The following is a 12,156-nucleotide window of genomic DNA, read 5'->3' on the forward strand; positions in this document are numbered from 1 at the left end:
CGCGTTGAGAGACATACGGACGCTAGGGTTTCGCCGATGCGCGTAGGCTATCCGCGTCTTTTTATCCCTTATCTTCTTGCTTCTCTCTCTCTCTCTTTTAAATACTCTTTCGGAAAATTTTTTTTTTTTTTTTTAAGGTTAGGAGGAATGCAATCCACTGGAGAACACCATCATTTTCGACTATTGGATTTAACGTAAATAATTATTATTCAAAATTCAACCTGTGCTATCGTCGATGGTGGTTGTTTTGTCTGGTTTCTGGTTGGTTGCAAGTCCGAACTGTTATGGAACTTTATCTTTTTTCCAAAACGCGTTCCGCTGTTAGGGAATCCGCAATAGCATTTTAGCTAGAGCCTTTAGCTTTTGTCGACGTGGTCGGTCGGAGTGGAGGAGGTGGCCTTCTTTTTAATCTGTCAGGGCTTATTCTCCCCCCCCCCCCCCTATTGTACGCGAATTTCCTTAGCTTACGCGCGCGTGAGGCAGGTAATTTCTATTAATACTTTTGTTAGGTAAGTGGCCCGTGTACTGATTGTCTGGGGATCGTCGTGTCGTATAACACTTTTTTCTTTTTTTTTTTGTAATTTTTGCTAGGAATTTATAGCTTCTGGTTTAGGTAGGATTTTTTTTTTTTGTACATTTTTTTTGTAGCTTCTTCACACTTTCCCCGGACGCAGTCCGCCACGATTATAGAAATGCGCCTAGGTGTTAGGGAATAAACGTAAATTATTGAAAAACAATAAAATAATTGGATGTTGGATGGAGTGGAGGAGGTTGGACTAGCTTAGCTCAAGTGTACTAACTGTGTTTTTTGTCCCCATCCCATATAATGTTTTACTATAAAAATGTTCGACCAACAACTAGCATACCAAATATCTCAACTGATATTTAATAACGACCATGCAAGTCTATTAGCAAGTAATGGTATCTGTGTATCACCTGATACAATATGTAATACGGAACCACAAATATTTTGTTTTCAATGCACACACCCATTTCCTGATATATTGAAAGGTTTGGTTAATATGGAGTTTGAAAAAATATTAGCTTTTGAAATAATGAAACATGATCAAAGCAACAATGGTTGTCAATTTACATTAAAACGAGCACAAAAAAATGGACAGTTTAATCATCAAGAATAAATATCGTCAAATTCTTCTTGTACCTTTTCACCTGTTAAATATGGATTAGGTGTAAATCCAGCTTTTAAAACAGGCCTCATAGATGCAACTTCTTGTTTTGTAATGTTCCCAAATTTCTTTATATCAACTGAAGTATCCGAAAACGTATCATTTTCCACTAAACTTGTGTCTGGTGTCATACCTATATATCTCAAGGAACATTCCGATTCTGAAATATCGGTATCGGAAGTTTCTACGTTATTTTTGATTGGCATGGTGGGCGATGAATACGATTGTTTTAAAGAATCATTATGATCTGTAGCAACTGTGGTTATGTTATTTTTCTGTGGTACATTGGACGGTGGATACGGTTGTTTAAAATATTCGTTATCATCTGTATCGGATGTTTCTATATTTGTGGTCGAAAACTTTGGAGGTTGTTGCGGCTTTTTGAAAAATTCGTCGTCGTTATTATTTTTATTATTGTTATTAAAAACCCCTGTATGATTTTCTGGTGATTCTGTTTGTTTAAAATCTTCGTCATTATCCAACGTTGTTGCGTTAGATATAACTACATTATCGGAATCGTTACATTTTCGCTTCTCTGCATAGTTGCATGTATCATCATCTTGTGTACACAAATTTAGAACTTCATTATTCTCTTGAGTAAATTCGTCATTATTTTGATCTTCTTGAATACGCTCAAATGTATAATCTTGTACAGTTTCGGGTGATACTGTATTGCCAAAAACACCACCATAAAGAGGGGGGAGTGGTGGTGTATGGGGTCGTTTCAAACTTGTGGATGGTTTTTGATATACTATAGATTCTTCTGGTTTTCGAATGGATCGAATGGGAATGACTGGGGGGGGGGTATAATGTGGAGTTTGTTGAATGTTTTGAGGTGTCGTAGCTATGTTATAATTTGAGTTGGAATAACATAGACAATATTTAATTTCTGGAAACGCTCGTCTTAATGTTTGTACAGCGACATCCTTTGGATTGTCAAACTCGTCCGTTATTATCGGTGTGCTTATACCTGGAACGTTAACGTCGTTTGTATTTAAGTATAAAGATTGTAAACTTTTGCTTGATATATGATTTAATATATACTCTACGGTAGTTCCCGGATTCGTATAAAGAGATAGCGATTTTAATCTATGTGCAGTTTGACAAAGTTTATTTATTTCTTTAATATAACTATCGTCACAATATCTGGATTCGCAATAAACAGTTAAATCTTCTAATCGTTCGGCTTTATTTAAATGATTATTAAATAATGTAATGAACATATCGATCGGACATCGAATGTGTAATTTTTGTACGTGTGGTAATAGTGGTTCTTCTCTCAACCTCAATATACTATTTGATAGATACCCATGCAAGGGGCCTCCATTTACTACAGATATCTTTACCCTAAATAAATTTATAAACGGCCACCTTTGTTTCTGTTTAAGGTTTATATTGGGTATTATTTGGTCTGCGGGGGTATCGTCTGGAATACATCTACACACACTGTATGGTGGTATATCGACGAACGATGCCGACGTCCAAGAATTTGCATCCAACTCTGGTGTTAACCAATATAAATCATCCGGGTGCGTTACGCCCACATGGGTTGCATGATCGGACACTAAATTAATTAAAGAAACAGGTTTAACACAACGATCGTTTAAAACGCGAATCATACTGTTCCATTCGAAAGCCACTGGGGACATTGTCTTATGCAGAGCATTAAACCAGCGATCGTCTCCAATAGTTCCACAACGTAAGTATTCTACTGCATTTAATTTTTTCATGGATTCTTCGTCATAAACAAACATCGGAATATTGAAGTAGCCCAAGTCTAGGACTCTAATACTATTATTAAGAGTTGTTTCGTCGTATATAGTATGTAATTCACTTGGAATAGCGTGACTCGATGCCAATTTCGTTATTGGAAAATGTAGTCCCTTCACGTGTGCAATCGTGCATTTAATCAAAGCCCAGTTAAATATTTCGTCATCTGGAGGATTCAAAACGAAGGTTGCAACGTTTCCGAAATATGCATCCTTTGGTTTGTCCGAATTATATTTTACATACGATACTGGAGCATTTACGTTACATAAGTGTATTGATGGTGGGGTTTTGAGATGTCCAACGTGTATGCATAGTGTACCAACGTCAATAGATCCATCGCCAATCCACGAGGACAATTTAAAAGCTTCAACGACGGCTTTTCTTACGAAGTCTGGATCCAATACGTCTCGACTTTGATCTTGATTGTCTATAACGCTGAAATAACCGCGATCCTTGCACTGATCTACTATTTCGAGAGAGGCAAAACCACTGTTTCTCGACGAATTTTTGGTGAGTAAATAGTAGACTAGATTTTCCATAAAAAAATACAACACGTTCGATCCGTGTGCTACGGTTCTGTTTTCGTATTCGTTATTATCCATAGTTAATTTAATGTGGACAACTGTGTTCCTAAATGTGCGTACTAGAATATGTAAGAAAAAATCCATTAGAAAAGACGACGTCGAAAGTGCAAAGGCCAAATCTACACAATGGAAATCTAAAATGACATCGCCATCTGGTATCATACTTCCCAAACTGTGATCGATTGCATCTTTGGTACCTACACCACTTTCCATTAAATCTTTGAGTGCAGTATAAACCGTCGAAACAAATTCTCCATCGATGGTAATGGTGGGTGGTTTAGTCTCCCAACGATCGATGTAAGGTGATAAAATGATGTCCGGTACCAAAGTTCTACGAGTACATTCTTCTTTGGCATTGGCATCCAGACCGACTTCGATGACCCTACACTCTATGTGGCGTTTATCGTATTCTTCGATGATGAACCAACTGGGGTACCCTATAAGTCGACCGTGTTTGTACACGTAACCATCGCTATTTATGTTACAAACCGAATGATTAAGATCGCAATATTTAGACCACATTTTTTATTCTATATATTAGGCGATATAGTAACGTTGGGTCACTAGCTAATAATCTTAAGTTAACGTATGATAATGTGCTTAGTTTTGAGTTTAATTCGTCTTTACTAATAATTGCGGATTTGTTTGTAGATGGGTGTGTTTCTATAGCCTTATAGTAGCTTTGACAGGTTTCAATTAATCTTGATCTGTTTTTATAATGAGTGTATAAAACGCCTAAAGAAACACCAGTTGCAACACCTATAGCTGCATATTTAATCCATAATAATTCTTCATCGCTCTGTTTCTTTAAAACTCGTCGTACTTTAGACATCTTTTTAATTATGTATATATTATAGTCAATATGTATAGAGTACAATTAGTTTTTGAAAACATTCGTAATGCGTATACACTCACTTTAGAACCAGACGTGACTAGTCCCTTACCGTCAGCGCGTGAGATTATGATGTTTTATAGCAAAATGCAAGCGGAGGACAATTCCGTGACCTTTGACGTTGGTACACAAAGTAAATACGATCCATTAGTTCACTCCAATCTCGTAAACAGGAACCAAGAATATCCTGTATTATCGGAAATCGTAACGTTGAGATATTACACACGCAAAATGTTGAGAATGGTTATACACCACACGCTCGTCCTGATATCTTATTGTGACAAAAATTTGAAAGCACCTCCGTCTTTTACTAAATACGTAGATGAAGTGTGTAGTGTTAGTATGTATACACACATGTTTTCTACTATGCTTTTTTCATTTGCACAACCGGGGATAGGTTTGGGTGACGTAATTGCCCAAAACATTACTTCGCCTTTGACGCAAGATTATTTAGATTCATCTCATAACAGAGAAAAGGCTTGTAACGATTTAATTCGATCGATGAATACTAACATAAAATTATACGACGTGGGTAACACGCACAACGCTTTTGCAACTCTTCGTCAAATTGCATCGTCTCGTCCTAGATTACAAGTGGAATTTTTAGACAGTACCAGATCGATAGTGTACGCTTTATTCAATGGAAAGAGAGTACGTAACAGTGATTCTACATTAATTTACTTTAAGTTAATAAACGATCCTTCTTTTCTTCCAATTTTAATAACTAAACGTTTAGCTGATTTTGCTCTGTTGTGTGACGATGACACATTAGTTTTTGCTGCACCTCAAGAATATTTTACGAATAATGCTTGTCCATTTTTTACGCAATGGGTTTTAAGCCATCGTGATTGTATCGAACCTTTAGACCACGTACTATCACTATTAGCCCTATGTTCTGATAATACTAGAATTTATTCGTATTTATATAAAACATTTAAGGGTATTTTGAGCGTTTCTAATAACATCGATAATGTTTTGTGTTCATACATTAGATTATACATTAACATGTTAACACGAGAGCCATCTAAAATTGTAGCACTTAATCGATCTTACATTGGGAAAAAAAGAGACAGATTATCTGCAGCATGTTTTGAAAATCCGAAAAAACTTTTAATAAAATCTGCTATAGCTGAAGAACGGAAACGTGGATGGACATCGGTAAATTTTGCATTTGGTTTAGATATTACACATGTTGGGGTTTTACAATCTTCAATGCAAGTATATTCTAACGAATCTATGAAAAACGATACAAATATCGCGACACAAGTCAACGATCAAAATGTCATGGAGGACGACGACGACGACGACGAATATAATCCAAGATCACCGATGAGTGTATACGAACCACTGTCACCGTGATGTTGATGTGGTGGGGATTAAAAATGTGTAGCAATTTCTTGATAGGGTGATGATATCGCATACTCGATAGATGATAATGGTCCCATAAAATATAACATTGTTTCTTTAAGGTATTTGACGTATTGTGTTTCTTTTTTCATAAATGTAACACAATCACAAGAATGATTTTTACAATTTATAGCATTATGTAAATCTATATAAGCTGCGTGCGCCTGACAGAGTGCAAATTTATTTGGTTTAAAAACCGCGAATGTTTGTGTGTTATACGTCATACAATGGATCTTACATAAACAACCGCCCTTTTGAGAAAAATACTCATATTTACTTTTGAGTTGTCGGATAGACACCCTTATCATAGCTTGCTTTAATAACTCAAGAACCTGAGTGATATTTTCGTAAGGATTAAGTGCACCATTAATTCTTAAACTTGTTAACCGATAAGTATGATTTGTGCCATTCTTCTTTCCGTACGTTCTATCATCGTTATCTTTAACGATATTGTAATACATTTTGCGAAACGTGGTTGTATCGGTAATAACATCTGTGGAAGTTAAGAAGGTCACGTATGATTTTACGATAATCTGAAACCTGATTTCTAATTCTTTTAGAATTTCTACACATTCTTTAGATGCATGTGCATAATCTAAACATATATCGTTTATATCGAAAACACTGATACTCTTCGTGAGATGTATTAATTCTCCCAAATTCCCTATACGGTCTGCATCCATAATACTTAAACGTGCTTCGTTTAAATGTTTGTAAGCTTGTGGAAGACGATGTTCGTTAAACCATCGCTCAATATTTTTCAAGTGCATGTGTCGTGTGTTCAAATAATTGTAAACGATCTTACATTCCCTATAATACTGGATTTTACTACACATATTGCTATATAAATCGTAAGCATCAATATCTCCACTACTTGTTGTGATTAATAATTCTCTAGGTAAAACTCTCTGTTTCATACGTTTCATATATTTACGTAGAAAATGAACTGCAGTAGACAAATCGCTGCGAATACTACGTGCCATCGAGTAGAGAAATAATGTCTTTATATGCAATTCATCTAGTCTATCTCTATTGTTAATTTGCTCTCTATCATCTAAATTATCATCGTATATGTCTAGTAACAACATTGTCCAAGACGTTAATAAATTCTGTAAGAAACCAGATTTATCCGTGCTCGATATACATCTTGCTGGAGTCGTTGTGCACATGTATTGTATTACAGAAATGAAAGCGGCCTGCATATCGTAAAATAATACACTGAATACATGTATCTTGTCTGTGAAGGATAACGTGTAACACGGAGATAACGTTCCATAAAAAGTAGGCAATAGATTTGTTAGTATATGTTTTAAGGTTATATCTTGAGAATTTATAACTAAATCTGTCATATGGACAAAACCTTGCGTAATCTCCGATTCGGTGCTTGGCAATTTCAATAAATAGCGATTGATTCCAGACAATACATTATAATTCCACCAGGACGAAACGACACTTTTCGTATATTCTAGAAGATTATAAAACGAATCGTTGGCCATTTTTTTTGTTCGCACAAATCGAATGCAATGTGCACTGTTTTTTATTCGCAAGTTACGGAAATTTTGACCCAAAAATACGGTATGAAATTTGTGAACGACAAAGCTGTAAACGTGTTATATAAAATTTCAAGATCTATTAAAAACAAGACTATAAACGATTTAGTGAATACAGTCGTATATCTTTCGAACAAGTCATTGGTGAACGAATCCATCATCGATAAAGATTTCAAGGCTTTATTGAAACAGAACGTGTCTGGCGATATCTTCAAACTTGAGCGCATCGTCTCGTCGTCACCACCACCACCACCACCATCATCACCACCAGCAACACAAGCATCGTCCTCTTCTTCACAAGCACCGATTCTGAACAACAGAAATAAAAATGAAGTGATGTACAAGAAACGTAAACATACGCACGTTAAATCGAAACGTCACACTCCTCTTCAAACTAAAAGTGTAGATAAAATGACTGCTGCCGAAATTTTAGATATTTATCGTAAAAAATATAATAAAGTTTGAGAGCATTGTTTTTTTTAAAAAGCATGTGTTGGTTTTATCGTATGAGACATTCCAGTCGCTACCAAAACGCCTGTTAATGCCCCAATTCCGATTGCGAAATAAACACCCTTTTCTGGACACTGAGTAGTTTGTGTGCGTTCTGTTGTAGGCGTATTAGCTAAACCTTCCATGTGGCACGTTGCATCAGTAGCACATGCATGGGCTACATAAATTAATATTTTATTTGGAATGTTAATTTGTCGTGGAATTATAACCGATGGTGGATTATTTATTAATGCATGCGCTGGCATAATGCCAGTCACAAATGACACCAATGGTTTCCACACGCTAGAAACTAACGTAGGTACATTACTCTTTTCATAAGGTAGTCTGGCATCCACATATTTGTTCGTCATATTATGAGTGTATAATGGAAATTGCATATGATCGCTCAAGACCAAATCTACTACTCCAGAACCGTTGGCACCTATTCTTTTTAACATACCAATAATGGTGTCACTACTCCCCTGATAATCGGACAAATTGACTTTATTGTCTATATCGGATGCATATTGTAAAGATTTATCCATAGCTTTAAATAATATATGCAATTCGTTTACTTTATTCGAACCGTTTAATATATTAATGTAATGTTTATCATCGGCCGTTTGCGTTTCAATTGTATCGTTACTGTTGTGTAAAAAATACGTAATGACAAAACGTCGTAGTATATATGGGGCCATGTACTCCAGCCATAACTCAACAACTCGCTTTGTGATTAATGCACGAATATTTGGAGTGGGCATTGGGTCGGTAACCATGAAATGGTACATGTATTGAAACAGAGCCGATCGTGTATATTCGTAATGGATAGAATCTCTGTCTCCAGATGAAACGAAAAAACAAAGTGCATGTGGAAAAAGTTGTTCAACTATTGTTGGTAATTTATCGGGGAGAGGTTCCGCAATCTCTTCACCAGCTTTTCCAGACAAAAGCCGTGGTAACGTTGAAGTCGTTTCTATCCCCCAACGCAAATGTAGATATGTTTTGCACGCGTATCTCAGCGCAACAAAGTCTAGGAGAGGGAGTTCGTCTTGTGGTACGTCGTGAAGATGAAGGTGTGTCTCTTCCCGGACGTGTTTATCTATGACGTGTTTAAGTGTGCAATAGGCGATATTTACTACCGTCCCATATAAAACGGAGACGGGATACTGCCTATCTAGTCGTGCCAGCAAACTTGGAAGGTGGTGTATCCCCTCTCGTTCGGCCAACATCATCAGACCAGCCGAGCTGTCAAGAATTCTGGACGAACTGTGTGTGAAGGGATTCAAGGTTTTGGCGAATATCTTGGACGTCGCAAAAAGGTGTGAGTCTAAAATGATTCTACTTACTAGATATATTTCATCGTGGTTGGGAATAACTTGTAACGCGGTGTCGTGAGCTATTCTGTAATCACGAGCCCAATCGTATGGCACATCTCCTAAATGATTTTCCATATCTGTTGTAAACAGCATTCTTAGAAGAACTTGATCGAATGGTACGGAATGAGCCGGTTTCCACGCATCTATTTCAGATCTATTTAGAATTTGAAAGTAAACCATGCCGTCGATATTGTCTAGACGCAACGTTATTTTCCAAGGTGCAGTTCGTGCATTAATGCAGTCATCTTCGGTATTAATCTTTCTTTGACCAGGTATATGCAATATATGCGGGGCTGCGTACACGAGTCTAAAAAATGGTATGGTGTGTACATCGTGGGGGTCTCCCGATGCATTAAATAACGGATATAGTTTTCTTTTGTCAGGTATGATTGGTCTATGACTTACTGGATCGTTGATGTAAGTATCATTGGAATACGCCCCCCAGTAATTAACAGTGAACGATCCACGTAAAATTACGTCCATAACATGTTCAGTTGGATTTGGGCTGTCCGTCATGAATGCTTGTGGTAGGTGATAAGCGTGTGAAAACCTTTCGCCCCAAGAATGATTCACCGGCGCCGACGGTGCTGTTGGAGATGCCATTCTAGTTTGTGCCATTGTTTTTTAGTAAGTAAAACTGACGTCCACACTTTTTTTTGGCTTCTTATAGAGTTATCGAAAATGGAGGGAAACAAAACGTGAGTAAAAAAATTTCATTGCGTGTTTGTTTTAGTATTTAAATTAGCCATTCCATTGCGATATATATTTGAAAGGTCTTTCCTGTTTTGAATTAAATACGCCGTTCCAGATGATAACCCCATTACACCTAAACCAGCCGCTACACCAGATATAATTACGCTACCAGACGATGGTCTAATATTTTCATAAATTACCTTGGATTCCTCTATGCTGTCAAGTAATGCTGTTCGTAACGTTTCTGCATTAACCAATAATGAATCTGATAGTATATCGGCTAATGGAATACCTGCACGTTCACAATAATGTAGTCCCATAAATATAAAATATTTTCGATTTAAAATTGCATCCCCAGTGTTTTCGTATAATTTCCGAGAAACCTCCCGTAAAAGAACCTTTTTCTGTCCTGCATGTAATGAATTGTAACGGTTTAGAACTTCTCTAAACTGTGTCATTTTTTGTAATGTTTATTACAGACCAGAACGCACGGCTCCACCTTCCGTGACTCCCGTGAAGCTGGCTCGAAAAATGCGGCGATCAAAGAGGCGTAAAACGCCAATCCAATCTAGACGGGTGCCCATATTGAAAAAGAATGATAAGACGGGAGAAATCTTTCTTATGGAATCTCCGGAATCACCGCCTTCGGTGTCACAGTCCCCAGGAACGCCACCATCAATGCCGGAATCTCCAGAATCGCCACCCATCGTTCCGGAATCTCCGGAATTGCCACCCATCGTTCCGGAATCGCCACCCATCGTTCCGGAATCTCCGGAATCGCAATTACAAGTACTCGAAGATCCAGAACCACCAACCATCTTACCTGAATCACCAGAACAACCAACCGTAGACGCTGTTATAAACGTACCAGAGGATCAGACTAACTCATCGTCGACAATGGAAGATAGCGATTCTGATGCTGTAGATGATTGAGTTGTTTATATAATAAAAAATGTTGACTTCAGCAGAAATCGTATCTGATATTTCATTACAAGAAGGTACGAAGAATTCCACAAATGGCATGTGGGAGCGCGTGCGCAAAGTTTTTGGAAAAGGTAAGCGTATTCCTAAAACAAATGGTAAGCGTCTTCGTAAAAAGAATCCCAATAGAACTAATCTCGTAGTGCAAAACACGTTAGAAATTATTGGATGCATATTTAAAGTGTTATAAAAAATAAAAAAAGAACTAATATATATCTATAAAAACTATACACGACGACAATAATGTCTATTTATTCTACGTACACCATGTTACATCATTGTGTCAAGGCATCCGATGGTGACGAATCTTTAAACAACGCCTTGAAGACATGTCACAGTTTCTTAGAAAAGTATGTACGTGTTCATTTAGGTACTGCGAGTAGTGTACAAGATGCTTTGCAAAACAACAAGAAATGCGTATCTATTCTGAATTATGGATCGATGAATTATATCCCACCAACCACAGTAGAAGATCGCGCAAAAAATGCTAGACAAGGTAGTGTCGATCACTTGTTATTTATTCTGTCAAAACGTGTTACAAATAGTAATAATACGTTGCTAAAAATAGCCTTAAAGGCTACCAATAACGCTATCGAATTTTCTAAATGGATGACTGAGGATGATGCAGAAGCCACCCACTTAAAAAAATGTGCTAATCTATTATCTAAGGTTGTTCAACAAGGCGATGACGAAGTGATCGACAAGTACTTGGAGGCTATCTATTATCTTTAAAATATGCTAGCCAATGTAGTCAATACTAAAACGGTATAAACTGTTACAATCGATCCACTAATCAAGTAATTTTTTTTATCGAGTATGAACTTTTTTAAAGGAGGTTCAACTTCTTCAAGATCGATCTTAGCATTATTCGGAATGGGTCTCTTTTTACCATTCTGAAATTTTGTAGTTGTTAAGTCTTCATCTATATCAGATATCGTATCGTCTTCTTCATCTTTTCCATTTTTATCCCCCACGACATCTTGTACAAGTGACTTGTCTTCTGTAACATTAAATTTTAATAGTTGATCGGAGACTTTAAAGTCTAGTTTTTTCGTGAGTTTTTCTAAATCGTCAGTGTAAGATCTATACACGGTATCTAAAATTGTATATCCCAGTACATTATCTTTTTCTACACTTTTAATAATTTTATATATAGTTTCTAATACACGAAATTTATTTATAATTAATTTTGTTTTAATTTTTTTCAGGTAGTCGATAAAAGCTATA

At 36.7% G+C, this 12,156-nt stretch overlaps 1 protein-coding gene and 1 long non-coding RNA gene across 4 annotated transcripts in view; one reads left to right on the plus strand and one right to left on the minus strand.

Moving 5' to 3' along the window:
- The window catches only part of LOC115331324, a 264,070-nt gene that overhangs the window by 6,764 nt on the left and 245,150 nt on the right, over positions 1-12,156 (minus strand). The gene's annotated exons all lie outside the window — the stretch shown is intronic.
- LOC121835586 lies at positions 8,900-10,686 on the plus strand. Its single transcript, XR_006077681.1, has 3 exons — positions 8,900-9,198; positions 9,926-9,953; positions 10,428-10,686. It is a non-coding gene; the product is annotated as an uncharacterized LOC121835586 (long non-coding RNA).

This window comes from Ixodes scapularis, unplaced genomic scaffold (genome assembly GCF_016920785.2).
Source record: "Ixodes scapularis isolate PalLabHiFi unplaced genomic scaffold, ASM1692078v2 PGA_scaffold13__105_contigs__length_92229423, whole genome shotgun sequence".
NCBI classification, from domain to species: Eukaryota; Metazoa; Arthropoda; class Arachnida; order Ixodida; family Ixodidae; genus Ixodes; species Ixodes scapularis.